This window comes from Camelus dromedarius, chromosome X (genome assembly GCF_036321535.1).
Source record: "Camelus dromedarius isolate mCamDro1 chromosome X, mCamDro1.pat, whole genome shotgun sequence".
NCBI classification, from domain to species: Eukaryota; Metazoa; Chordata; class Mammalia; order Artiodactyla; family Camelidae; genus Camelus; species Camelus dromedarius.
Genome location: NC_087472.1, coordinates 72,479,748 through 72,504,617, shown reverse-complemented (window position 1 = coordinate 72,504,617; position 24,870 = coordinate 72,479,748). Strand labels below are relative to the sequence as shown.

Genomic DNA, 24,870 nt, shown 5'->3' with positions numbered 1-24,870 from the left:
TTTCCTTTCCTTTTCTTCTCTTTCCTCATATTGGCGAGTAAGGGTGTGTTTTGGTTTGATTTTGGTTTTGTTTTCAGCTTGGATGGGGGGCAGGACCAAGTCCTGTTGGGGTGCCCGGGGTGGAGTGGGGTGGGGTGGGGGAGGGGGTAAGCGTTGCGTTGTCATTTGTGGAGCCATACTGCCATCAAGCGGAGATCGTTTCTGTCCAAGGGAGTTGGGCCGGCCCTCCCGCTGGGGGGCCCTCCCAGGAATGGGGAGGAATTGGCCAGCGGGGGTGGGCGGGGAGGTGTCCTGAGGGTGCGCCTGACCAGCGGGCTGCTGGCTGCCCCTTCACCTGTGAGCTGGAGTGGAGACTGGGCCCTGGCTCCCAGGCCGGGGAAGGCCCTCAGCAACCCCAGGGGCAGCCCAAGATGGCTGCCAGTGCGGGTTGCCTGGGACTGCCAAGTGCCAGTGGCGCTGGCGGCCCCAGGACCTGCGAGCCCCTCAGCTCCCGGTGAGGAAAGGCGCCTCCGAGCCCCCAGTGTGGCCCTGCAGGCAGGGCAGCCCGGCGCTCCCCAGCAGCGACAGCAGAGCTGATGCCCCCAGCCCCAGCAGCTTCGGTGGTGACTTGAGGACTCCCTCTGGGTCACAGCCCAGAATGGCTGACGACAGGACCGGAAAGCTCTGCTCCCTGGGCTGGTCGGTGTGGGGCAGCCTGCTGCGTCCAGGGCTCCCAGAGCTCCTGCCTCCCCACAGGGTCTCGCTGGCAGGCGCAGGGCCCTCCAGGCCTCTGAACCCTGGTCAGGGAAGCCCCGGGCTCCTGCAGAGCGCAGACAGTCCCGCACAGCCTCGACTGCCCCTGTGCCTGGCGGAAGACAGGTCGCCGCTGCCTGGGCTTTTCGGATACGCGTTCCGCTGGATGGCACTGTGGCTCCAGAAATGGCAGTCACCCCTTTCCCTGCCCCCACCCAGCCTTCCTCTCCTTCTTTGCTGCTGCCAGACAGAGGAGGGGGTGGGGTGGAGGTGGGGAAACAGTCATCCAGGACCAGAGCAGGAGCAGCATCCAGATCCCAGTTTCCTCATCACTAGACATAGTCCAGCTCACAGAACACCCGTGTCACCTTCAGCTGGGCTCCTTACCAAACTGGCCACTTTGACACAAACCTGCAAGAAGGAGCTAGGCTCCTCCTGACTCTCCTCGAGCTCCGGTTCACTGTGAACACAAGACAGCCCTCCAGAGATCCCACCACTGGGCTTGCACATTCTTCTTTGTGTCTTCACACTCCTCCAGGCCGCTACTTGTCGGCACCGCACCTCTACCCAAGGCAGCACCCTCCCTTCTCCTGAAGGTGTATGCTTCAGTGGGCCAGAGGTGGGGTGGGTCAGAGGCAGGCAGGTCCCCCTGGGGTCCAGAAGTTGTGGACCCCTCCTGTCGAATGGGGTTGTGCCCGGTGTCACAAGGGTCCGGAAGAGGCCACCGCCTACCACCCTCCCTGGAAGCCAGAGCACTCTTTCGTGCCAGGGGTGGGCCTTTTCGGAGGGGGATGGGTCTTCCGGGGAAGAGGAAGGCCACTTTGCCTAGGATAGGTTTGTTCACCAGTCGCTCCTCCGGGGCCTTTCTGCCCATGGGCCTTGGTAGCCGTTCTCCAGGGCTTGAATTCTGCACCAGGAGCCTGAGTAACCACATGTCCTGCCCAAGGATTCCAGGTCTCCAGAGAATTTTCCTCTAGGGGCCAACGGGCGGGGGGTGGGGGGTGGGGTGGGAGTGGGGCGGTGGTGGTGGGTGATGGTGGTGGTGGTGTTGAGAGGGGTGCTGGCGGTTGGGGGGTGCCAGGAGAGATGGAGGGGAGGTGGGGCTTGGGATTCGAAGGTCAGGTGGCAGAAGGAAGGCTGGGGACTTGACCTGGTGTGTAGATGTCTCTGCTTCTCCCCCTAAGCCCTGACACTGGCCTAAGTATTCACCCTACAGCACCTGTGAGATCTTGGTGGGGAAATTACGGATCCCCTCGAACACCCGCCCATGCATCTACCCACACCCACACCCACATACGCATGCCCTCCCTAAACATACCTCACACACCACTTCTGAAGGAGGACTCACCACCTTAAGGGAATGCCCTGTATCCAGGCAACAGTGAACAGGAGGGATTAGGGGCCTTGATACAGAGCAAGTTCGGGTGTGTGGACAGAAGATAAAGGCACAACCTCAAAGTTGAGGGTTTTCTTTTTTGTTTTATTCCGAGACCTTACTGAGAACTCTGGCCAGGGAGACAACCTCTCAGGTAGCTCTGAGGAGAAGTTCTGAAGAGCTATGGGAGCCAGCAGACAGCATTCACAGGAGTTTTTGTGGAAAAGAAGGCGGGGTGGGAAGAGAGAGAGAGAGACAGACAGACAGACAGACAGACAGAGAGAGAGAGAGAGAGAGAGAGAACAAAAGAACCTAGAGTGGAGCATCTGAAGATCACTGGTAACCACACAAGTCAGCCGTCTCTAGTTACTGATTTTTAGCGCTTCTCTGTATAGGGGAAGATGCAAGAGTGCGGGCTCATTGACATTATTCCTCCGTGTGTGTATTAACTCTGCAGGGCCAGGATCCTGTTTTTCCCCCTCCTGAATTCCTGTCAGTGGGCACTCTTGGGGCTGGGGGGCAGTCTGAGTGGCTGAAGACTGATGGCTGGCAACAAACTTTGTTTACTGGTTCACCGGCCTGGTGGGCAGCATTCTCAGTGTACCGAAGCTGCAGGCAGCCTATACTGTCCCCAGATGCAAGGGAAAGCGGTGGTCACCGTGGTTGTGACTGTTTAAGGGTGTCAAGCCCCTGCTTCCCAGCATTAGAGAGGGAGACAGAGACAGAGACAGAGAGACAGAGAGAGAGAGGGAGAAAGAGAGAGAGAGAGAGGAGAGAGGAGAGAGAGACTAGACAGACAGAGAGAGAGAGACAGATAAGACGGGGAGAGAGAGGACCGAGCCCGTGACCGAGACCGAGACCGAGACCGAGACCGAGACCGAGACCGAGACCGGAGACATGTGGAAGGATTTCCTAAGGCCCTGTCCAGTTTCTTCAGGCTTTCTTTGTTCCTTAAAGGGGTCTTCCTAGGTGTGTAGACCGAATGGAATGGAGCTTCAGAGGAACAAACATCCAGATCCCAGGGGCCTTTCCCACACTCAGAAGCAGCTTGAGTCAGCATTGAGGACTGGCTGTTCCGCACAATCTTCCAGGCCAAGCTATCCCAGGAAGTAGGCTGGCATTTTTGATTGGTGAGGGAAAAACAAACAGACAGACAGACAAACAGGCCGAACGCAACCCACGAAAAGAAAAGTCAGCGCTGTCCTGTCGGGGAGGGCCTGAGGTGCATTTTTCCCGGACATTAAGCATGAGGGCTCATCTGACACGTAGTTGGGGACCAGGCAGGAAGAACGGAGGGCGTGGGTCAGGACCAGCAAAGTGCTTGAATCCCCATTCTCGGTATCAGGCGGTGGTTATTTGTTCACCCTTCCCATGCATCGTTTCACACCTTCCCCTGCATCGGCCCGCGCTTACATTCCTGAACCGGGGCTCCTAATGCCCACGCACACGCGCACACACACACACTCGGACTGGGACAGAGAAGTCAGGGAATCCGATTCAGGTAAAGACATCCGCAGCGGCCCCCACACCAGCGCACGGCCTCTTCTTCCTACCGGCCTCAGTGCACGAGATGGTTGCCCGTCCTTGCTTGTTACCCTGTGCTTCCTCCTTGCCCCTTTCTGCTTGTCTGCGCCCTTCCCAGTTGGGCGCTACTGCATGGCAAAAGAGGCCTTGCTCTGGTCAGGGTTCGACCCCTTGTCTAAGTGACTGAGACCTTACCTTGGCCGGTGGCTCTTCCCCTAGGGGGCGCCAGCTGCTTCCACCGGCCCACTTGGGACACGGTGCACTGGAGATCAGTCATTTTTCACCTCTGCTACAATCCTTCCTTCGCTTCCAATTTGTCCTGTCCACTGTCAGCTCTTGACTTTCACTCACTTCCTGACTGTCAGTCCTCCAGGTGTGGACGCCCCTCCGGCCCGGAAGGCAGGCTTGGCCGGGTGCCTGGGGGCATCCACCGGGACAATAAGCTTACTTTGCCAGTGGAAGTGAAAATGACCCGCGTGGGTTGGGGAAGTCAGGCCCATCCCCTCCGGATCATGCCCGAATTGTCACCTGGGGATTCTCTCATCCCTCTCCTGTCCCTCACCTTCCCCTTTTAAGCTGCCGTTCCCAGGGTCCCCTTAACCCTCTCTGTGCCCTGTGTGCGTGCCCCTGGCTGTTTGCTACTTCCCACCACGTGTCCGTTACATAACCCGGCGTCAGGGTGTGGCCGCGCCTCTCCTTTTCCCCTCTGAATGCCGCGCAGTCCTACTCCTGTTGGTTCAGAACCCTCGATGGCACCCGGGAGGGACCCCCTGGACAAGGGGTGGCCTGTGGGCGTGTCCGTCCTCAGTTCTGTAGGCAGGTTGTGTCTCCTGGTCACTCCTGTGTGTGTGATGTAAGACCCAGTGCGGGGCCGTTGCACTGGATCCAACACAGCATTGAGGGCGGCACTGGAAAGTGGTGGTGACCTAGTGCTTCCCTCTTTTCCTTTCTACCCTTAGCTGGCCTGGTGTCCTAAGGGTCCACCCTCTGCCTTCTGCTCTTTGCGTGGGAGGGGGCGGCGTAGGAGGATGGGGGCGCAGGCCTAGGAGAAGGCACTAGAGGTTCAGGTACCCCTCGTCCCCTTCTCCCACCAGTGGTGGAGATCCTTCACGTCCTTCCAAACAATTGTCAAAAAGGGAACATAAACAAAAGCAAAGACGATCCAGGAGTTAACTTTGCAACGAAGGCGAGTCATGAACTCATTCCTGGCAGGTGTTCTCTTTATGGAAGCTCCTGAAGTGTAAACTTGAGTCAGTAGGAGCCTCCTCAACTCGTGCCCCCGTTGGTTTCCTTTGGTTCCCATTGCCAGTGGCTGGAACACAACAAGAGAGATTGCCCTCTATAGGTACAGGCTGTCGCCTCTGTTTCCACAAGCCCGGGGGCTTGCACCGGTGGGGCGAGCGCTCACAGGACCGGGTCCTCAACACCCACGCCCACAGCCACCCCGGGGTACCCATGGCCACACAGGCACACAGACAGGGAAGCACCGAACACGGGCATGCTCGCAGGTACATACGTGTGCACGCGCGCCCCCTGTGTCTCTCTCTCTCTCTTTCTCTCTGTGTCTCTCTGTGTCTCTCTCTATGTCTCTCTCTCTCTCTCCCCTTTCCCCCTCTCTCTCTCTCCCCTTTCCCCCCCTCCCCTTTCCCTCTCTCTCACTACACACTCTGACACAACCACAAGCACACTGACAGACTGTCACGTGGGCTTTCATAAATACACAACGCAACCCTGTGACTCCTCCCCCCACCACACACCCTTGCCAGCCCTCAGAATGGGTGAAACACGCATTCCCAGATGCGCTCTCAAAAAGGGGCAGGCAGCCATTCTTAGGTCCCTGAGTTGGTCCCATGTCAACAGGTGAACCCAAGCAGCCTGTGTAAACCCGAAGCCTCCCTTGTCTAGCTAAGGCAAATGGGGCCTCCAAGTTGGAAGAGAGTCTGTGCCAGGCCTTCACAGGATCACGGCCTTGTGGGGAGGCCCTGTATGTGTGTGTGTGTGGTGTGTGTGTGTGTGTGTGTGTGTGTGTGTGTGTGTGTGGAGGGGAGAGGTGTGGTGGCCTTCTGAGAACAAAGCCAGACTGAGCCTGCCCAGAGCCAGAGCTTGGAACCCCTCTTGGGGGAGAGCCTCCCGGGCCAAGCTGCCATTTCTGGCTGCCTGGTTGGTCCAGGCCAAGGTGGTGCCTTCAGCCTGAAGCCCCAGGCCTTGAGAGGAAGCAGGGTCCTGCCAAAGGGTGACGTGCAAGTCAGCCAGCCTGGTGTCTTCCAGAGTGGTGGCCGCCACCTGGTCCAGGAGAAGTCGTTTGATTTAAAGCCTCTGGGAGAGTCAGCCTCCCTGCCAGGTGGGTGCCTGTGTCCTTTGCCTTTTCCCTCTCCCAAGAGCAGGGACCAAGCAAAAATAGGGTTGGAGGGAAGGAAGTCGAAGGGCCTGCTGAGCTTCCAGCCCCCTGGTCAGGGGTCATTTTGCCCTGTGCATTTGCTGGTCACCTTGGGTCTTGGTGGCCTGCCGTGTTTCCTCTATTTTTCCTTTCTGTTTTTGTTTTTGCTTTTGCTTTTTTCCTTTCCTTTTCTTCTCTTTCCTCATATTGGCGAGTAAGGGTGTGTTTTGGTTTGATTTTGGTTTTGTTTTCAGCTTGGATGGGGGGCAGGACCAAGTCCTGTTGGGGTGCCCGGGGTGGAGTGGGGTGGGGTGGGGGAGGGGGTAAGCGTTGCGTTGTCATTTGTGGAGCCATACTGCCATCAAGCGGAGATCGTTTCTGTCCAAGGGAGTTGGGCCGGCCCTCCCGCTGGGGGGCCCTCCCAGGAATGGGGAGGAATTGGCCAGCGGGGGTGGGCGGGGAGGTGTCCTGAGGGTGCGCCTGACCAGCGGGCTGCTGGCTGCCCCTTCACCTGTGAGCTGGAGTGGAGACTGGGCCCTGGCTCCCAGGCCGGGGAAGGCCCTCAGCAACCCCAGGGGCAGCCCAAGATGGCTGCCAGTGCGGGTTGCCTGGGACTGCCAAGTGCCAGTGGCGCTGGCGGCCCCAGGACCTGCGAGCCCCTCAGCTCCCGGTGAGGAAAGGCGCCTCCGAGCCCCCAGTGTGGCCCTGCAGGCAGGGCAGCCCGGCGCTCCCCAGCAGCGACAGCAGAGCTGATGCCCCCAGCCCCAGCAGCTTCGGTGGTGACTTGAGGACTCCCTCTGGGTCACAGCCCAGAATGGCTGACGACAGGACCGGAAAGCTCTGCTCCCTGGGCTGGTCGGTGTGGGGCAGCCTGCTGCGTCCAGGGCTCCCAGAGCTCCTGCCTCCCCACAGGGTCTCGCTGGCAGGCGCAGGGCCCTCCAGGCCTCTGAACCCTGGTCAGGGAAGCCCCGGGCTCCTGCAGAGCGCAGACAGTCCCGCACAGCCTCGACTGCCCCTGTGCCTGGCGGAAGACAGGTCGCCGCTGCCTGGGCTTTTCGGATACGCGTTCCGCTGGATGGCACTGTGGCTCCAGAAATGGCAGTCACCCCTTTCCCTGCCCCCACCCAGCCTTCCTCTCCTTCTTTGCTGCTGCCAGACAGAGGAGGGGGTGGGGTGGAGGTGGGGAAACAGTCATCCAGGACCAGAGCAGGAGCAGCATCCAGATCCCAGTTTCCTCATCACTAGACATAGTCCAGCTCACAGAACACCCGTGTCACCTTCAGCTGGGCTCCTTACCAAACTGGCCACTTTGACACAAACCTGCAAGAAGGAGCTAGGCTCCTCCTGACTCTCCTCGAGCTCCGGTTCACTGTGAACACAAGACAGCCCTCCAGAGATCCCACCACTGGGCTTGCACATTCTTCTTTGTGTCTTCACACTCCTCCAGGCCGCTACTTGTCGGCACCGCACCTCTACCCAAGGCAGCACCCTCCCTTCTCCTGAAGGTGTATGCTTCAGTGGGCCAGAGGTGGGGTGGGTCAGAGGCAGGCAGGTCCCCCTGGGGTCCAGAAGTTGTGGACCCCTCCTGTCGAATGGGGTTGTGCCCGGTGTCACAAGGGTCCGGAAGAGGCCACCGCCTACCACCCTCCCTGGAAGCCAGAGCACTCTTTCGTGCCAGGGGTGGGCCTTTTCGGAGGGGGATGGGTCTTCCGGGGAAGAGGAAGGCCACTTTGCCTAGGATAGGTTTGTTCACCAGTCGCTCCTCCGGGGCCTTTCTGCCCATGGGCCTTGGTAGCCGTTCTCCAGGGCTTGAATTCTGCACCAGGAGCCTGAGTAACCACATGTCCTGCCCAAGGATTCCAGGTCTCCAGAGAATTTTCCTCTAGGGGCCAACGGGCGGGGGGTGGGGGGTGGGGTGGGAGTGGGGCGGTGGTGGTGGGTGATGGTGGTGGTGGTGTTGAGAGGGGTGCTGGCGGTTGGGGGGTGCCAGGAGAGATGGAGGGGAGGTGGGGCTTGGGATTCGAAGGTCAGGTGGCAGAAGGAAGGCTGGGGACTTGACCTGGTGTGTAGATGTCTCTGCTTCTCCCCCTAAGCCCTGACACTGGCCTAAGTATTCACCCTACAGCACCTGTGAGATCTTGGTGGGGAAATTACGGATCCCCTCGAACACCCGCCCATGCATCTACCCACACCCACACCCACATACGCATGCCCTCCCTAAACATACCTCACACACCACTTCTGAAGGAGGACTCACCACCTTAAGGGAATGCCCTGTATCCAGGCAACAGTGAACAGGAGGGATTAGGGGCCTTGATACAGAGCAAGTTCGGGTGTGTGGACAGAAGATAAAGGCACAACCTCAAAGTTGAGGGTTTTCTTTTTTGTTTTATTCCGAGACCTTACTGAGAACTCTGGCCAGGGAGACAACCTCTCAGGTAGCTCTGAGGAGAAGTTCTGAAGAGCTATGGGAGCCAGCAGACAGCATTCACAGGAGTTTTTGTGGAAAAGAAGGCGGGGTGGGAAGAGAGAGAGAGAGACAGACAGACAGACAGACAGACAGAGAGAGAGAGAGAGAGAGAGAGAACAAAAGAACCTAGAGTGGAGCATCTGAAGATCACTGGTAACCACACAAGTCAGCCGTCTCTAGTTACTGATTTTTAGCGCTTCTCTGTATAGGGGAAGATGCAAGAGTGCGGGCTCATTGACATTATTCCTCCGTGTGTGTATTAACTCTGCAGGGCCAGGATCCTGTTTTTCCCCCTCCTGAATTCCTGTCAGTGGGCACTCTTGGGGCTGGGGGGCAGTCTGAGTGGCTGAAGACTGATGGCTGGCAACAAACTTTGTTTACTGGTTCACCGGCCTGGTGGGCAGCATTCTCAGTGTACCGAAGCTGCAGGCAGCCTATACTGTCCCCAGATGCAAGGGAAAGCGGTGGTCACCGTGGTTGTGACTGTTTAAGGGTGTCAAGCCCCTGCTTCCCAGCATTAGAGAGGGAGACAGAGACAGAGACAGAGACAGAGAGACAGAGAGAGAGAGGGAGAAAGAGAGAGAGAGAGAGGAGAGAGGAGAGAGGAGAGAGAGACTAGACAGACAGAGAGAGAGAGACAGATAAGACGGGGAGAGAGAGGACCGAGCCCGTGACCGAGACCGAGACCGAGACCGAGACCGAGACCGAGACCGAGACCGAGACCGGAGACATGTGGAAGGATTTCCTAAGGCCCTGTCCAGTTTCTTCAGGCTTTCTTTGTTCCTTAAAGGGGTCTTCCTAGGTGTGTAGACCGAATGGAATGGAGCTTCAGAGGAACAAACATCCAGATCCCAGGGGCCTTTCCCACACTCAGAAGCAGCTTGAGTCAGCATTGAGGACTGGCTGTTCCGCACAATCTTCCAGGCCAAGCTATCCCAGGAAGTAGGCTGGCATTTTTGATTGGTGAGGGAAAAACAAACAGACAGACAGACAAACAGGCCGAACGCAACCCACGAAAAGAAAAGTCAGCGCTGTCCTGTCGGGGAGGGCCTGAGGTGCATTTTTCCCGGACATTAAGCATGAGGGCTCATCTGACACGTAGTTGGGGACCAGGCAGGAAGAACGGAGGGCGTGGGTCAGGACCAGCAAAGTGCTTGAATCCCCATTCTCGGTATCAGGCGGTGGTTATTTGTTCACCCTTCCATGCATCGTTTCACACCTTCCCCTGCATCGGCCCGCGCTTACATTCCTGAACCGGGGCTCCTAATGCCCACGCACACGCGCACACACACACACTCGGACTGGGACAGAGAAGTCAGGGAATCCGATTCAGGTAAAGACATCCGCAGCGGCCCCCACACCAGCGCACGGCCTCTTCTTCCTACCGGCCTCAGTGCACGGGATGGTTGCCCGTCCTTGCTTGTTACCCTGTGCTTCCTCCTTGCCCCTTTCTGCTTGTCTGCGCCCTTCCCAGTTGGGCGCTACTGCATGGCAAAAGAGGCCTTGCTCTGGTCAGGGTTCGACCCCTTGTCTAAGTGACTGAGACCTTACCTTGGCCGGTGGCTCTTCCCCTAGGGGGCGCCAGCTGCTTCCACCGGCCCACTTGGGACACGGTGCACTGGAGATCAGTCATTTTTCACCTCTGCTACAATCCTTCCTTCGCTTCCAATTTGTCCTGTCCACTGTCAGCTCTTGACTTTCACTCACTTCCTGACTGTCAGTCCTCCAGGTGTGGACGCCCCTCCGGCCCGGAAGGCAGGCTTGGCCGGGTGCCTGGGGGCATCCACCGGGACAATAAGCTTACTTTGCCAGTGGAAGTGAAAATGACCCGCGTGGGTTGGGGAAGTCAGGCCCATCCCCTCCGGATCATGCCCGAATTGTCACCTGGGGATTCTCTCATCCCTCTCCTGTCCCTCACCTTCCCCTTTTAAGCTGCCGTTCCCAGGGTCCCCTTAACCCTCTCTGTGCCCTGTGTGCGTGCCCCTGGCTGTTTGCTACTTCCCACCACGTGTCCGTTACATAACCCGGCGTCAGGGTGTGGCCGCGCCTCTCCTTTTCCCCTCTGAATGCCGCGCAGTCCTACTCCTGTTGGTTCAGAACCCTCGATGGCACCCGGGAGGGACCCCCTGGACAAGGGGTGGCCTGTGGGCGTGTCCGTCCTCAGTTCTGTAGGCAGGTTGTGTCTCCTGGTCACTCCTGTGTGTGTGATGTAAGACCCAGTGCGGGGCCGTTGCACTGGATCCAACACAGCATTGAGGGCGGCACTGGAAAGTGGTGGTGACCTAGTGCTTCCCTCTTTTCCTTTCTACCCTTAGCTGGCCTGGTGTCCTAAGGGTCCACCCTCTGCCTTCTGCTCTTTGCGTGGGAGGGGGCGGCGTAGGAGGATGGGGGCGCAGGCCTAGGAGAAGGCACTAGAGGTTCAGGTACCCCTCGTCCCCTTCTCCCACCAGTGGTGGAGATCCTTCACGTCCTTCCAAACAATTGTCAAAAAGGGAACATAAACAAAAGCAAAGACGATCCAGGAGTTAACTTTGCAACGAAGGCGAGTCATGAACTCATTCCTGGCAGGTGTTCTCTTTATGGAAGCTCCTGAAGTGTAAACTTGAGTCAGTAGGAGCCTCCTCAACTCGTGCCCCCGTTGGTTTCCTTTGGTTCCCATTGCCAGTGGCTGGAACACAACAAGAGAGATTGCCCTCTATAGGTACAGGCTGTCGCCTCTGTTTCCACAAGCCCGGGGGCTTGCACCGGTGGGGCGAGCGCTCACAGGACCGGGTCCTCAACACCCACGCCCACAGCCACCCCGGGGTACCCATGGCCACACAGGCACACAGACAGGGAAGCACCGAACACGGGCATGCTCGCAGGTACATACGTGTGCACGCGCGCCCCCTGTGTCTCTCTCTCTCTCTTTCTCTCTGTGTCTCTCTGTGTCTCTCTCTATGTCTCTCTCTCTCTCTCCCCTTTTCCCCCTCTCTCTCTCTCCCCTTTCCCCCCCCTCCCCTTTCCCTCTCTCTCACTACACACTCTGACACAACCACAAGCACGCTGACAGACTGTCACGTGGGCTTTCATAAATACACAACGCAACCCTGTGACTCCTCCCCCCACCACACACCCTTGCCAGCCCTCAGAATGGGTGAAACACGCATTCCCAGATGCGCTCTCAAAAAGGGGCAGGCAGCCATTCTTAGGTCCCTGAGTTGGTCCCATGTCAACAGGTGAACCCAAGCAGCCTGTGTAAACCCGAAGCCTCCCTTGTCTAGCTAAGGCAAATGAGGCCTCCAAGTTGGAAGAGAGTCTGTGCCAGGCCTTCACAGGATCACGGCCTTGTGGGGAGGCCCTGTATGTGTGTGTGTGTGTGGTGTGTGTGTGTGTGTGTGTGTGTGTGTGTGTGTGTGTGTGTGTGGAGGGGAGAGGTGTGGTGGCCTTCTGAGAACAAAGCCAGACTGAGCCTGCCCAGAGCCAGAGCTTGGAACCCCTCTTGGGGGAGAGCCTCCCGGGCCAAGCTGCCATTTCTGGCTGCCTGGTTGGTCCAGGCCAAGGTGGTGCCTTCAGCCTGAAGCCCCAGGCCTTGAGAGGAAGCAGGGTCCTGCCAAAGGGTGACGTGCAAGTCAGCCAGCCTGGTGTCTTCCAGAGTGGTGGCCGCCACCTGGTCCAGGAGAAGTCGTTTGATTTAAAGCCTCTGGGAGAGTCAGCCTCCCTGCCAGGTGGGTGCCTGTGTCCTTTGCCTTTTCCCTCTCCCAAGAGCAGGGACCAAGCAAAAATAGGGTTGGAGGGAAGGAAGTCGAAGGGCCTGCTGAGCTTCCAGCCCCCTGGTCAGGGGTCATTTTGCCCTGTGCATTTGCTGGTCACCTTGGGTCTTGGTGGCCTGCCGTGTTTCCTCTATTTTTCCTTTCTGTTTTTGTTTTTGCTTTTGCTTTTTTCCTTTCCTTTTCTTCTCTTTCCTCATATTGGCGAGTAAGGGTGTGTTTTGGTTTGATTTTGGTTTTGTTTTCAGCTTGGATGGGGGGCAGGACCAAGTCCTGTTGGGGTGCCCGGGGTGGAGTGGGGTGGGGTGGGGGAGGGGGTAAGCGTTGCGTTGTCATTTGTGGAGCCATACTGCCATCAAGCGGAGATCGTTTCTGTCCAAGGGAGTTGGGCCGGCCCTCCCGCTGGGGGGCCCTCCCAGGAATGGGGAGGAATTGGCCAGCGGGGGTGGGCGGGGAGGTGTCCTGAGGGTGCGCCTGACCAGCGGGCTGCTGGCTGCCCCTTCACCTGTGAGCTGGAGTGGAGACTGGGCCCTGGCTCCCAGGCCGGGGAAGGCCCTCAGCAACCCCAGGGGCAGCCCAAGATGGCTGCCAGTGCGGGTTGCCTGGGACTGCCAAGTGCCAGTGGCGCTGGCGGCCCCAGGACCTGCGAGCCCCTCAGCTCCCGGTGAGGAAAGGCGCCTCCGAGCCCCCAGTGTGGCCCTGCAGGCAGGGCAGCCCGGCGCTCCCCAGCAGCGACAGCAGAGCTGATGCCCCCAGCCCCAGCAGCTTCGGTGGTGACTTGAGGACTCCCTCTGGGTCACAGCCCAGAATGGCTGACGACAGGACCGGAAAGCTCTGCTCCCTGGGCTGGTCGGTGTGGGGCAGCCTGCTGCGTCCAGGGCTCCCAGAGCTCCTGCCTCCCCACAGGGTCTCGCTGGCAGGCGCAGGGCCCTCCAGGCCTCTGAACCCTGGTCAGGGAAGCCCCGGGCTCCTGCAGAGCGCAGACAGTCCCGCACAGCCTCGACTGCCCCTGTGCCTGGCGGAAGACAGGTCGCCGCTGCCTGGGCTTTTCGGATACGCGTTCCGCTGGATGGCACTGTGGCTCCAGAAATGGCAGTCACCCCTTTCCCTGCCCCCACCCAGCCTTCCTCTCCTTCTTTGCTGCTGCCAGACAGAGGAGGGGGTGGGGTGGAGGTGGGGAAACAGTCATCCAGGACCAGAGCAGGAGCAGCATCCAGATCCCAGTTTCCTCATCACTAGACATAGTCCAGCTCACAGAACACCCGTGTCACCTTCAGCTGGGCTCCTTACCAAACTGGCCACTTTGACACAAACCTGCAAGAAGGAGCTAGGCTCCTCCTGACTCTCCTCGAGCTCCGGTTCACTGTGAACACAAGACAGCCCTCCAGAGATCCCACCACTGGGCTTGCACATTCTTCTTTGTGTCTTCACACTCCTCCAGGCCGCTACTTGTCGGCACCGCACCTCTACCCAAGGCAGCACCCTCCCTTCTCCTGAAGGTGTATGCTTCAGTGGGCCAGAGGTGGGGTGGGTCAGAGGCAGGCAGGTCCCCCTGGGGTCCAGAAGTTGTGGACCCCTCCTGTCGAATGGGGTTGTGCCCGGTGTCACAAGGGTCCGGAAGAGGCCACCGCCTACCACCCTCCCTGGAAGCCAGAGCACTCTTTCGTGCCAGGGGTGGGCCTTTTCGGAGGGGGATGGGTCTTCCGGGGAAGAGGAAGGCCACTTTGCCTAGGATAGGTTTGTTCACCAGTCGCTCCTCCGGGGCCTTTCTGCCCATGGGCCTTGGTAGCCGTTCTCCAGGGCTTGAATTCTGCACCAGGAGCCTGAGTAACCACATGTCCTGCCCAAGGATTCCAGGTCTCCAGAGAATTTTCCTCTAGGGGCCAACGGGCGGGGGGTGGGGGGTGGGGTGGGAGTGGGGCGGTGGTGGTGGGTGATGGTGGTGGTGGTGTTGAGAGGGGTGCTGGCGGTTGGGGGGTGCCAGGAGAGATGGAGGGGAGGTGGGGCTTGGGATTCGAAGGTCAGGTGGCAGAAGGAAGGCTGGGGACTTGACCTGGTGTGTAGATGTCTCTGCTTCTCCCCCTAAGCCCTGACACTGGCCTAAGTATTCACCCTACAGCACCTGTGAGATCTTGGTGGGGAAATTACGGATCCCCTCGAACACCCGCCCATGCATCTACCCACACCCACACCCACATACGCATGCCCTCCCTAAACATACCTCACACACCACTTCTGAAGGAGGACTCACCACCTTAAGGGAATGCCCTGTATCCAGGCAACAGTGAACAGGAGGGATTAGGGGCCTTGATACAGAGCAAGTTCGGGTGTGTGGACAGAAGATAAAGGCACAACCTCAAAGTTGAGGGTTTTCTTTTTTGTTTTATTCCGAGACCTTACTGAGAACTCTGGCCAGGGAGACAACCTCTCAGGTAGCTCTGAGGAGAAGTTCTGAAGAGCTATGGGAGCCAGCAGACAGCATTCACAGGAGTTTTTGTGGAAAAGAAGGCGGGGTGGGAAGAGAGAGAGAGAGACAGACAGACAGACAGACAGACAGAGAGAGAGAGAGAGAGAGAGAGAACAAAAGAACCTAGAGTGGAGCATCTGAAGATCACTGGTAACCACACAAGTCAGCCGTCTCTAGTTACTGATTTTTAGCGCTTCTCTGTATAGGGGAAGATGCAAGAGTGCGGGCTCATTGACATTATTCCTCCGTGTGTGTATTAACTCTGCAGGGCCAGGATCCTGTTTTTCCCCCTCCTGAATTCCTGTCAGTGGGCACTCTTGGGGCTGGGGGGCAGTCTGAGTGGCTGAAGACTGATGGCTGGCAACAAACTTTGTTTACTGGTTCACCGGCCTGGTGGGCAGCATTCTCAGTGTACCGAAGCTGCAGGCAGCCTATACTGTCCCCAGATGCAAGGGAAAGCGGTGGTCACCGTGGTTGTGACTGTTTAAGGGTGTCAAGCCCCTGCTTCCCAGCATTAGAGAGGGAGACAGAGACAGAGACAAAGACAGAGAGACAGAGAGAGAGAGGGAGAAAGAGAGAGAGAGAGAGGAGAGAGGAGAGAGAGACTAGACAGACAGAGAGAGAGAGACAGATAAGACGGGGAGAGAGAGGACCGAGCCCGTGACCGAGACCGAGACCGAGACCGAGACCGAGACCGAGACCGAGACCGAGACCGGAGACATGTGGAAGGATTTCCTAAGGCCCTGTCCAGTTTCTTCAGGCTTTCTTTGTTCCTTAAAGGGGTCTTCCTAGGTGTGTAGACCGAATGGAATGGAGCTTCAGAGGAACAAACATCCAGATCCCAGGGGCCTTTCCCACACTCAGAAGCAGCTTGAGTCAGCATTGAGGACTGGCTGTTCCGCACAATCTTCCAGGCCAAGCTATCCCAGGAAGTAGGCTGGCATTTTTGATTGGTGAGGGAAAAACAAACAGACAGACAGACAAACAGGCCGAACGCAACCCACGAAAAGAAAAGTCAGCGCTGTCCTGTCGGGGAGGGCCTGAGGTGCATTTTTCCCGGACATTAAGCATGAGGGCTCATCTGACACGTAGTTGGGGACCAGGCAGGAAGAACGGAGGGCGTGGGTCAGGACCAGCAAAGTGCTTGAATCCCCATTCTCGGTATCAGGCGGTGGTTATTTGTTCACCCTTCCCATGCATCGTTTCACACCTTCCCCTGCATCGGCCCGCGCTTACATTCCTGAACCGGGGCTCCTAATGCCCACGCACACGCGCACACACACACACTCGGACTGGGACAGAGAAGTCAGGGAATCCGATTCAGGTAAAGACATCCGCAGCGGCCCCCACACCAGCGCACGGCCTCTTCTTCCTACCGGCCTCAGTGCACGGGATGGTTGCCCGTCCTTGCTTGTTACCCTGTGCTTCCTCCTTGCCCCTTTCTGCTTGTCTGCGCCCTTCCCAGTTGGGCGCTACTGCATGGCAAAAGAGGCCTTGCTCTGGTCAGGGTTCGACCCCTTGTCTAAGTGACTGAGACCTTACCTTGGCCGGTGGCTCTTCCCCTAGGGGGCGCCAGCTGCTTCCACCGGCCCACTTGGGACACGGTGCACTGGAGATCAGTCATTTTTCACCTCTGCTACAATCCTTCCTTCGCTTCCAATTTGTCCTGTCCACTGTCAGCTCTTGACTTTCACTCACTTCCTGACTGTCAGTCCTCCAGGTGTGGACGCCCCTCCGGCCCGGAAGGCAGGCTTGGCCGGGTGCCTGGGGGCATCCACCGGGACAATAAGCTTACTTTGCCAGTGGAAGTGAAAATGACCCGCGTGGGTTGGGGAAGTCAGGCCCATCCCCTCCGGATCATGCCCGAATTGTCACCTGGGGATTCTCTCATCCCTCTCCTGTCCCTCACCTTCCCCTTTTAAGCTGCCGTTCCCAGGGTCCCCTTAACCCTCTCTGTGCCCTGTGTGCGTGCCCCTGGCTGTTTGCTACTTCCCACCACGTGTCCGTTACATAACCCGGCGTCAGGGTGTGGCCGCGCCTCTCCTTTTCCCCTCTGAATGCCGCGCAGTCCTACTCCTGTTGGTTCAGAACCCTCGATGGCACCCGGGAGGGACCCCCTGGACAAGGGGTGGCCTGTGGGCGTGTCCGTCCTCAGTTCTGTAGGCAGGTTGTGTCTCCTGGTCACTCCTGTGTGTGTGATGTAAGACCCAGTGCGGGGCCGTTGCACTGGATCCAACACAGCATTGAGGGCGGCACTGGAAAGTGGTGGTGACCTAGTGCTTCCCTCTTTTCCTTTCTACCCTTAGCTGGCCTGGTGTCCTAAGGGTCCACCCTCTGCCTTCTGCTCTTTGCGTGGGAGGGGGCGGCGTAGGAGGATGGGGGCGCAGGCCTAGGAGAAGGCACTAGAGGTTCAGGTACCCCTCGTCCCCTTCTCCCACCAGTGGTGGAGATCCTTCACGTCCTTCCAAACAATTGTCAAAAAGGGAACATAAACAAAAGCAAAGACGATCCAGGAGTTAACTTTGCAACGAAGGCGAGTCATGAACTCATTCCTGGCAGGTGTTCTCTTTATGGAAGCTCCTGAAGTGTAAACTTGAGTCAGTAGGAGCCTCCTCAACTCGTGCCCCCGTTGGTTTCCTTTGGTTCCCATTGCCAGTGGCTGGAACACAACAAGAGAGATTGCCCTCTATAGGTACAGGCTGTCGCCTCTGTTTCCACAAGCCCGGGGGCTTGCACCGGTGGGGCGAGCGCTCACAGGACCGGGTCCTCAACACCCACGCCCACAGCCACCCCGGGGTACCCATGGCCACACAGGCACACAGACAGGGAAGCACCGAACACGGGCATGCTCGCAGGTACATACGTGTGCACGCGCGCCCCCTGTGTGTCTCTCTCTCTCTTTCTCTCTGTGTCTCTCTGTGTCTCTCTCTATGTCTCTCTCTCTCTCTCCCCTTTCCCCCTCTCTCTCTCTCCCCTTTCCCCCCCTCCCCTTTCCCTCTCTCTCACTACACACTCTGACACAACCACAAGCACACTGACAGACTGTCACGTGGGCTTTCATAAATACACAACGCAACCCTGTGACTCCTCCCCCCACCACACACCCTTGCCAGCCCTCAGAATGGGTGAAACACGCATTCCCAGATGCGCTCTCAAAAAGGGGCAGGCAGCCATTCTTAGGTCCCTGAGTTGGTCCCATGTCAACAGGTGAACCCAAGCAGCCTGTGTAAACCCGAAGCCTCCCTTGTCTAGCTAAGGCAAATGGGGCCTCCAAGTTGGAAGAGAGTCTGTGCCAGGCCTTCACAGGATCACGGCCTTGTGGGGAGGCCCTGTATGTGTGTGTGTGTGTGGTGTGTGTGTGTGTGTGTGTGTGTGTGTGTGTGTGTGTGTGTGTGGAGGGGAGAGGTGTGGTGGCCTTCTGAGAACAAAGCCAGACTGAGCCTGCCCAGAGCCAGAGCTTGGAACCCCTCTTGGGGGAGAGCCTCCCGGGCCAAGCTGCCATTTCTGGCTGCCTGGTTGGTCCAGGCCAAGGTGGTGCCTTCAGCCTGAAGCCCCAGGCCTTGAGAGGAAGCAGGGTCCTGCCAAAGGGTGACGTGCAAGTCAGCCAGCCTGGTGTCTTCCAGAGTGGTGGCCGCCACCTGGTCCAGGAGAAGTCGTTTGATTTAAAGCCTCTGGGAGAGTCAGCCTCCCTGCCAGGTGGGTGCCTGTGTCCTTTGCCTTTTCCCTCTCCCAAGAGCAGGGACCAAGCAAAAATAGGGTTGGAGGGAAGGAAGTCGAAGGGCCTGCTGAGCTTCCAGCCCCCTGGTCAGGGGTCATTTTGCCCTGTGCATTTGCTGGTCACCTTGGGTCTTGGTGGCCTGCCGTGTTTCCTCTATTTTTCCTTTCTGTTTTTGTTTTTGCTTTTGCTTTTTTCCTTTCCTTTTCTTCTCTTTCCTCATATTGGCGAGTAAGGGTGTGTTTTGGTTTGATTTTGGTTTTGTTTTCAGCTTGGATGGGGGGCAGGACCAAGTCCTGTTGGGGTGCCCGGGGTGGAGTGGGGTGGGGTGGGGGAGGGGGTAAGCGTTGCGTTGTCATTTGTGGAGCCATACTGCCATCAAGCGGAGATCGTTTCTGTCCAAGGGAGTTGGGCCGGCCCTCCCGCTGGGGGGCCCTCCCAGGAATGGGGAGGAATTGGCCAGCGGGGGTGGGCGGGGAGGTGTCCTGAGGGTGCGCCTGACCAGCGGGCTGCTGGCTGCCCCTTCACCTGTGAGCTGGAGTGGAGACTGGGCCCTGGCTCCCAGGCCGGGGAAGGCCCTCAGCAACCCCAGGGGCAGCCCAAGATGGCTGCCAGTGCGGGTTGCCTGGGACTGCCAAGTGCCAGTGGCGCTGGCGGCCCCAGGACCTGCGAGCCCCTCAGCTCCCGGTGAGGAAAGGCGCCTCCGAGCCCCCAGTGTGGCCCTGCAGGCAGGGCAGCCCGGCGCTCCCCAGCAGCGACAGCAGAGCTGATGCCCCCAGCCCCAGCAGCTTCGGTGGTGACTTGAGGACTCCCTCTGGGTCACAGCCCAGAATGGCTGACGACAGGACCGGAAAGCTCTGCTCCCTGGGCTGGTCGGTGTGGGGCAGCCTGCTGCGTCCAGGGCTCCCAGAGCTCCTGCCTCCCCACAGGGTCTCGCTGGCAGGCGCAGGGCCCTCCAGGCCTCTGAACCCTGGTCAGGGAAGCCCCGGGCTCCTGCAGAGCGCAGACAGTCCCGCACAGCCTCGACTGCCCCTGTGCCTGGCGGAAGACAGGTCGCCGCTGCCTGGGCTTTTCGGATACGCGTTCCGCTGGATGGCACTGTGGCTCCAGAAATGGCAGTCACCCCTTTCCCTGCCCCCACCCAGCCTTCCTCTCCTTCTTTGCTGCTGCCAGACAGAGGAGGGGGTGGGGTGGAGGTGGGGAAACAGTCATCCAGGACCAGAGCAGGAGCAGCATCCAGATCCCAGTTTCCTCATCACTAGACATAGTCCAGCTCACAGAACACCCGTGTCACCTTCAGCTGGGCTCCTTACCAAACTGGCCACTTTGACACAAACCTGCAAGAAGGAGCTAGGCTCCTCCTGACTCTCCTCGAGCTCCGGTTCACTGTGAACACAAGACAGCCCTCCAGAGATCCCACCACTGGGCTTGCACATTCTTCTTTGTGTCTTCACACTCCTCCAGGCCGCTACTTGTCGGCACCGCACCTCTACCCAAGGCAGCACCCTCCCTTCTCCTGAAGGTGTATGCTTCAGTGGGCCAGAGGTGGGGTGGGTCAGAGGCAGGCAGGTCCCCCTGGGGTCCAGAAGTTGTGGACCCCTCCTGTCGAATGGGGTTGTGCCCGGTGTCACAAGGGTCCGGAAGAGGCCACCGCCTACCACCCTCCCTGGAAGCCAGAGCACTCTTTCGTGCCAGGGGTGGGCCTTTTCGGAGGGGGATGGGTCTTCCGGGGAAGAGGAAGGCCACTTTGCCTAGGATAGGTTTGTTCACCAGTCGCTCCTCCGGGGCCTTTCTGCCCATGGGCCTTGGTAGCCGTTCTCCAGGGCTTGAATTCTGCACCAGGAGCCTGAGTAACCACATGTCCTGCCCAAGGATTCCAGGTCTCCAGAGAATTTTCCTCTAGGGGCCAACGGGCGGGGGGTGGGGGGTGGGGTGGGAGTGGGGCGGTGGTGGTGGGTGATGGTGGTGGTGGTGTTGAGAGGGGTGCTGGCGGTTGGGGGGTGCCAGGAGAGATGGAGGGGAGGTGGGGCTTGGGATTCGAAGGTCAGGTGGCAGAAGGAAGGCTGGGGACTTGACCTGGTGTGTAGATGTCTCTGCTTCTCCCCCTAAGCCCTGACACTGGCCTAAGTATTCACCCTACAGCACCTGTGAGATCTTGGTGGGGAAATTACGGATCCCCTCGAACACCCGCCCATGCATCTACCCACACCCACACCCACATACGCATGCCCTCCCTAAACATACCTCACACACCACTTCTGAAGGAGGACTCACCACCTTAAGGGAATGCCCTGTATCCAGGCAACAGTGAACAGGAGGGATTAGGGGCCTTGATACAGAGCAAGTTCGGGTGTGTGGACAGAAGATAAAGGCACAACCTCAAAGTTGAGGGTTTTCTTTTTTGTTTTATTCCGAGACCTTACTGAGAACTCTGGCCAGGGAGACAACCTCTCAGGTAGCTCTGAGGAGAAGTTCTGAAGAGCTATGGGAGCCAGCAGACAGCATTCACAGGAGTTTTTGTGGAAAAGAAGGCGGGGTGGGAAGAGAGAGAGAGAGACAGACAGACAGACAGACAGACAGACAGAGAGAGAGAGAGAGAGAGAGAGAACAAAAGAACCTAGAGTGGAGCATCTGAAGATCACTGGTAACCACACAAGTCAGCCGTCTCTAGTTACTGATTTTTAGCGCTTCTCTGTATAGGGGAAGATGCAAGAGTGCGGGCTCATTGACATTATTCCTCCGTGTGTGTATTAACTCTTCAGGGCCAGGATCCTGTTTTTCCCCCTCCTGAATTCCTGTCAGTGGGCACTCTTGGGGCTGGGGGGCAGTCTGAGTGGCTGAAGACTGATGGCTGGCAACAAACTTTGTTTACTGGTTCACCGGCCTGGTGGGCAGCATTCTCAGTGTACCGAAGCTGCAGGCAGCCTATACTGTCCCCAGATGCAAGGGAAAGCGGTGGTCACCGTGGTTGTGACTGTTTAAGGGTGTCAAGCCCCTGCTTCCCAGCATTAGAGAGGGAGACAGAGACAGAGACAGAGAGACAGAGAGAGAGAGGGAGAAAGAGAGAGAGAGAGAGGAGAGAGGAGAGAGAGACTAGACAGACAGAGAGAGAGAGACAGATAAGACGGGGAGAGAGAGGACCGAGCCCGTGACCGAGACCGAGACCGAGACCGAGACCGAGACCGAGACCGAGACCGGAGACATGTGGAAGGATTTCCTAAGGCCCTGTCCAGTTTCTTCAGGCTTTCTTTGTTCCTTAAAGGGGTCTTCCTAGGTGTGTAGACCGAATGGAATGGAGCTTCAGAGGAACAAACATCCAGATCCCAGGGGCCTTTCCCACACTCAGAAGCAGCTTGAGTCAGCATTGAGGACTGGCTGTTCCGCACAATCTTCCAGGCCAAGCTATCCCAGGAAGTAGGCTGGCATTTTTGATTGGTGAGGGAAAAACAAACAGACAGACAGACAAACAGGCCGAACGCAACCCACGAAAAGAAAAGTCAGCGCTGTCCTGTCGGGGAGGGCCTGAGGTGCATTTTTCCCGGACATTAAGCATGAGGGCTCATCTGACACGTAGTTGGGGACCAGGCAGGAAGAACGGAGGGCGTGGGTCAGGACCAGCAAAGTGCTTGAATCCCCATTCTCGGTATCAGGCGGTGGTTATTTGTTCACCCTTCCCATGCATCGTTTCACACCTTCCCCTGCATCGGCCCGCGCTTACATTCCTGAACCGGGGCTCCTAATGCCCACGCACACGCGCACACACACACACTCGGACTGGGACAGAGAAGTCAGGGAATCCGATTCAGGTAAAGACATCCGCAGCGGCCCCCACACCAGCGCACGGCCTCTTCTTCCTACCGGCCTCAGTGCACGGGATGGTTGCCCGTCCTTGCTTGTTACCCTGTGCTTCCTCCTTGCCCCTTTCTGCTTGTCTGCGCCCTTCCCAGTTGGGCGCTACTGCATGGCAAAAGAGGCCTTGCTCTGGTCAGGGTTCGACCCCTTGTCTAAGTGACTGAGACCTTACCTTGGCCGGTGGCTCTTCCCCTAGGGGGCGCCAGCTGCTTCCACCGGCCCACTTGGGACACGGTGCACTGGAGATCAGTCATTTTTCACCTCTGCTACAATCCTTCCTTCGCTTCCAATTTGTCCTGTCCACTGTCAGCTCTTGACTTTCACTCACTTCCTGACTGTCAGTCCTCCAGGTGTGGACGCCCCTCCGGCCCGGAAGGCAGGCTTGGCCGGGTGCCTGGGGGCATCCACCGGGACAATAAGCTTACTTTGCCAGTGGAAGTGAAAATGACCCGCGTGGGTTGGGGAAGTCAGGCCCATCCCCTCCGGATCATGCCCGAATTGTCACCTGGGGATTCTCTCATCCCTCTCCTGTCCCTCACCTTCCCCTTTTAAGCTGCCGTTCCCAGGGTCCCCTTAACCCTCTCTGTGCCCTGTGTGCGTGCCCCTGGCTGTTTGCTACTTCCCACCACGTGTCCGTTACATAACCCGGCGTCAGGGTGTGGCCGCGCCTCTCCTTTTCCCCTCTGAATGCCGCGCAGTCCTACTCCTGTTGGTTCAGAACCCTCGATGGCACCCGGGAGGGACCCCCTGGACAAGGGGTGGCCTGTGGGCGTGTCCGTCCTCAGTTCTGTAGGCAGGTTGTGTCTCCTGGTCACTCCTGTGTGTGTGATGTAAGACCCAGTGCGGGGCCGTTGCACTGGATCCAACACAGCATTGAGGGCGGCACTGGAAAGTGGTGGTGACCTAGTGCTTCCCTCTTTTCCTTTCTACCCTTAGCTGGCCTGGTGTCCTAAGGGTCCACCCTCTGCCTTCTGCTCTTTGCGTGGGAGGGGGCGGCGTAGGAGGATGGGGGCGCAGGCCTAGGAGAAGGCACTAGAGGTTCAGGTACCCCTCGTCCCCTTCTCCCACCAGTGGTGGAGATCCTTCACGTCCTTCCAAACAATTGTCAAAAAGGGAACATAAACAAAAGCAAAGACGATCCAGGAGTTAACTTTGCAACGAAGGCGAGTCATGAACTCATTCCTGGCAGGTGTTCTCTTTATGGAAGCTCCTGAAGTGTAAACTTGAGTCAGTAGGAGCCTCCTCAACTCGTGCCCCCGTTGGTTTCCTTTGGTTCCCATTGCCAGTGGCTGGAACACAACAAGAGAGATTGCCCTCTATAGGTACAGGCTGTCGCCTCTGTTTCCACAAGCCCGGGGGCTTGCACCGGTGGGGCGAGCGCTCACAGGACCGGGTCCTCAACACCCACGCCCACAGCCACCCCGGGGTACCCATGGCCACACAGGCACACAGACAGGGAAGCACCGAACACGGGCATGCTCGCAGGTACATACGTGTGCACGCGCGCCCCCTGTGTCTCTCTCTCTCTCTTTCTCTCTGTGTCTCTCTGTGTCTCTCTCTATGTCTCTCTCTCTCTCTCCCCTTTCCCCCTCTCTCTCTCTCCCCTTTCCCCCCCCTCCCCTTTCCCTCTCTCTCACTACACACTCTGACACAACCACAAGCACGCTGACAGACTGTCACGTGGGCTTTCATAAATACACAACGCAACCCTGTGACTCCTCCCCCCACCACACACCCTTGCCAGCCCTCAGAATGGGTGAAACACGCATTCCCAGATGCGCTCTCAAAAAGGGGCAGGCAGCCATTCTTAGGTCCCTGAGTTGGTCCCATGTCAACAGGTGAACCCAAGCAGCCTGTGTAAACCCGAAGCCTCCCTTGTCTAGCTAAGGCAAATGAGGCCTCCAAGTTGGAAGAGAGTCTGTGCCAGGCCTTCACAGGATCACGGCCTTGTGGGGAGGCCCTGTATGTGTGTGTGTGTGTGGTGTGTGTGTGTGTGTGTGTGTGTGTGTGTGTGTGTGTGTGTGGAGGGGAGAGGTGTGGTGGCCTTCTGAGAACAAAGCCAGACTGAGCCTGCCCAGAGCCAGAGCTTGGAACCCCTCTTGGGGGAGAGCCTCCCGGGCCAAGCTGCCATTTCTGGCTGCCTGGTTGGTCCAGGCCAAGGTGGTGCCTTCAGCCTGAAGCCCCAGGCCTTGAGAGGAAGCAGGGTCCTGCCAAAGGGTGACGTGCAAGTCAGCCAGCCTGGTGTCTTCCAGAGTGGTGGCCGCCACCTGGTCCAGGAGAAGTCGTTTGATTTAAAGCCTCTGGGAGAGTCAGCCTCCCTGCCAGGTGGGTGCCTGTGTCCTTTGCCTTTTCCCTCTCCCAAGAGCAGGGACCAAGCAAAAATAGGGTTGGAGGGAAGGAAGTCGAAGGGCCTGCTGAGCTTCCAGCCCCCTGGTCAGGGGTCATTTTGCCCTGTGCATTTGCTGGTCACCTTGGGTCTTGGTGGCCTGCCGTGTTTCCTCTATTTTTCCTTTCTGTTTTTGTTTTTGCTTTTGCTTTTTTCCTTTCCTTTTCTTCTCTTTCCTCATATTGGCGAGTAAGGGTGTGTTTTGGTTTGATTTTGGTTTTGT

General features: G+C 58.1%; 2 long non-coding RNA genes across 4 annotated transcripts in view; one reads left to right on the top strand and one right to left on the bottom strand.

Moving 5' to 3' along the window:
• The window catches only part of LOC135320233 (uncharacterized), a 37,443-nt gene extending 13,571 nt beyond the window's left edge, over positions 1–23,872 (bottom strand). The window contains exons 1-4 of the long non-coding RNA XR_010379484.1: positions 22,434–23,872; positions 16,237–17,353; positions 10,030–11,146; positions 3,827–4,943 (exon numbers count right to left, since the gene is read on the bottom strand). This is a non-coding gene — a long non-coding RNA (uncharacterized LOC135320233). The remainder of the gene's footprint in view (positions 1–3,826; positions 4,944–10,029; positions 11,147–16,236; positions 17,354–22,433) is intronic.
• Positions 1–24,870, top strand: part of NBDY (negative regulator of P-body association) — a 196,077-nt gene that overhangs the window by 44,319 nt on the left and 126,888 nt on the right. The window lies entirely within an intron of this gene.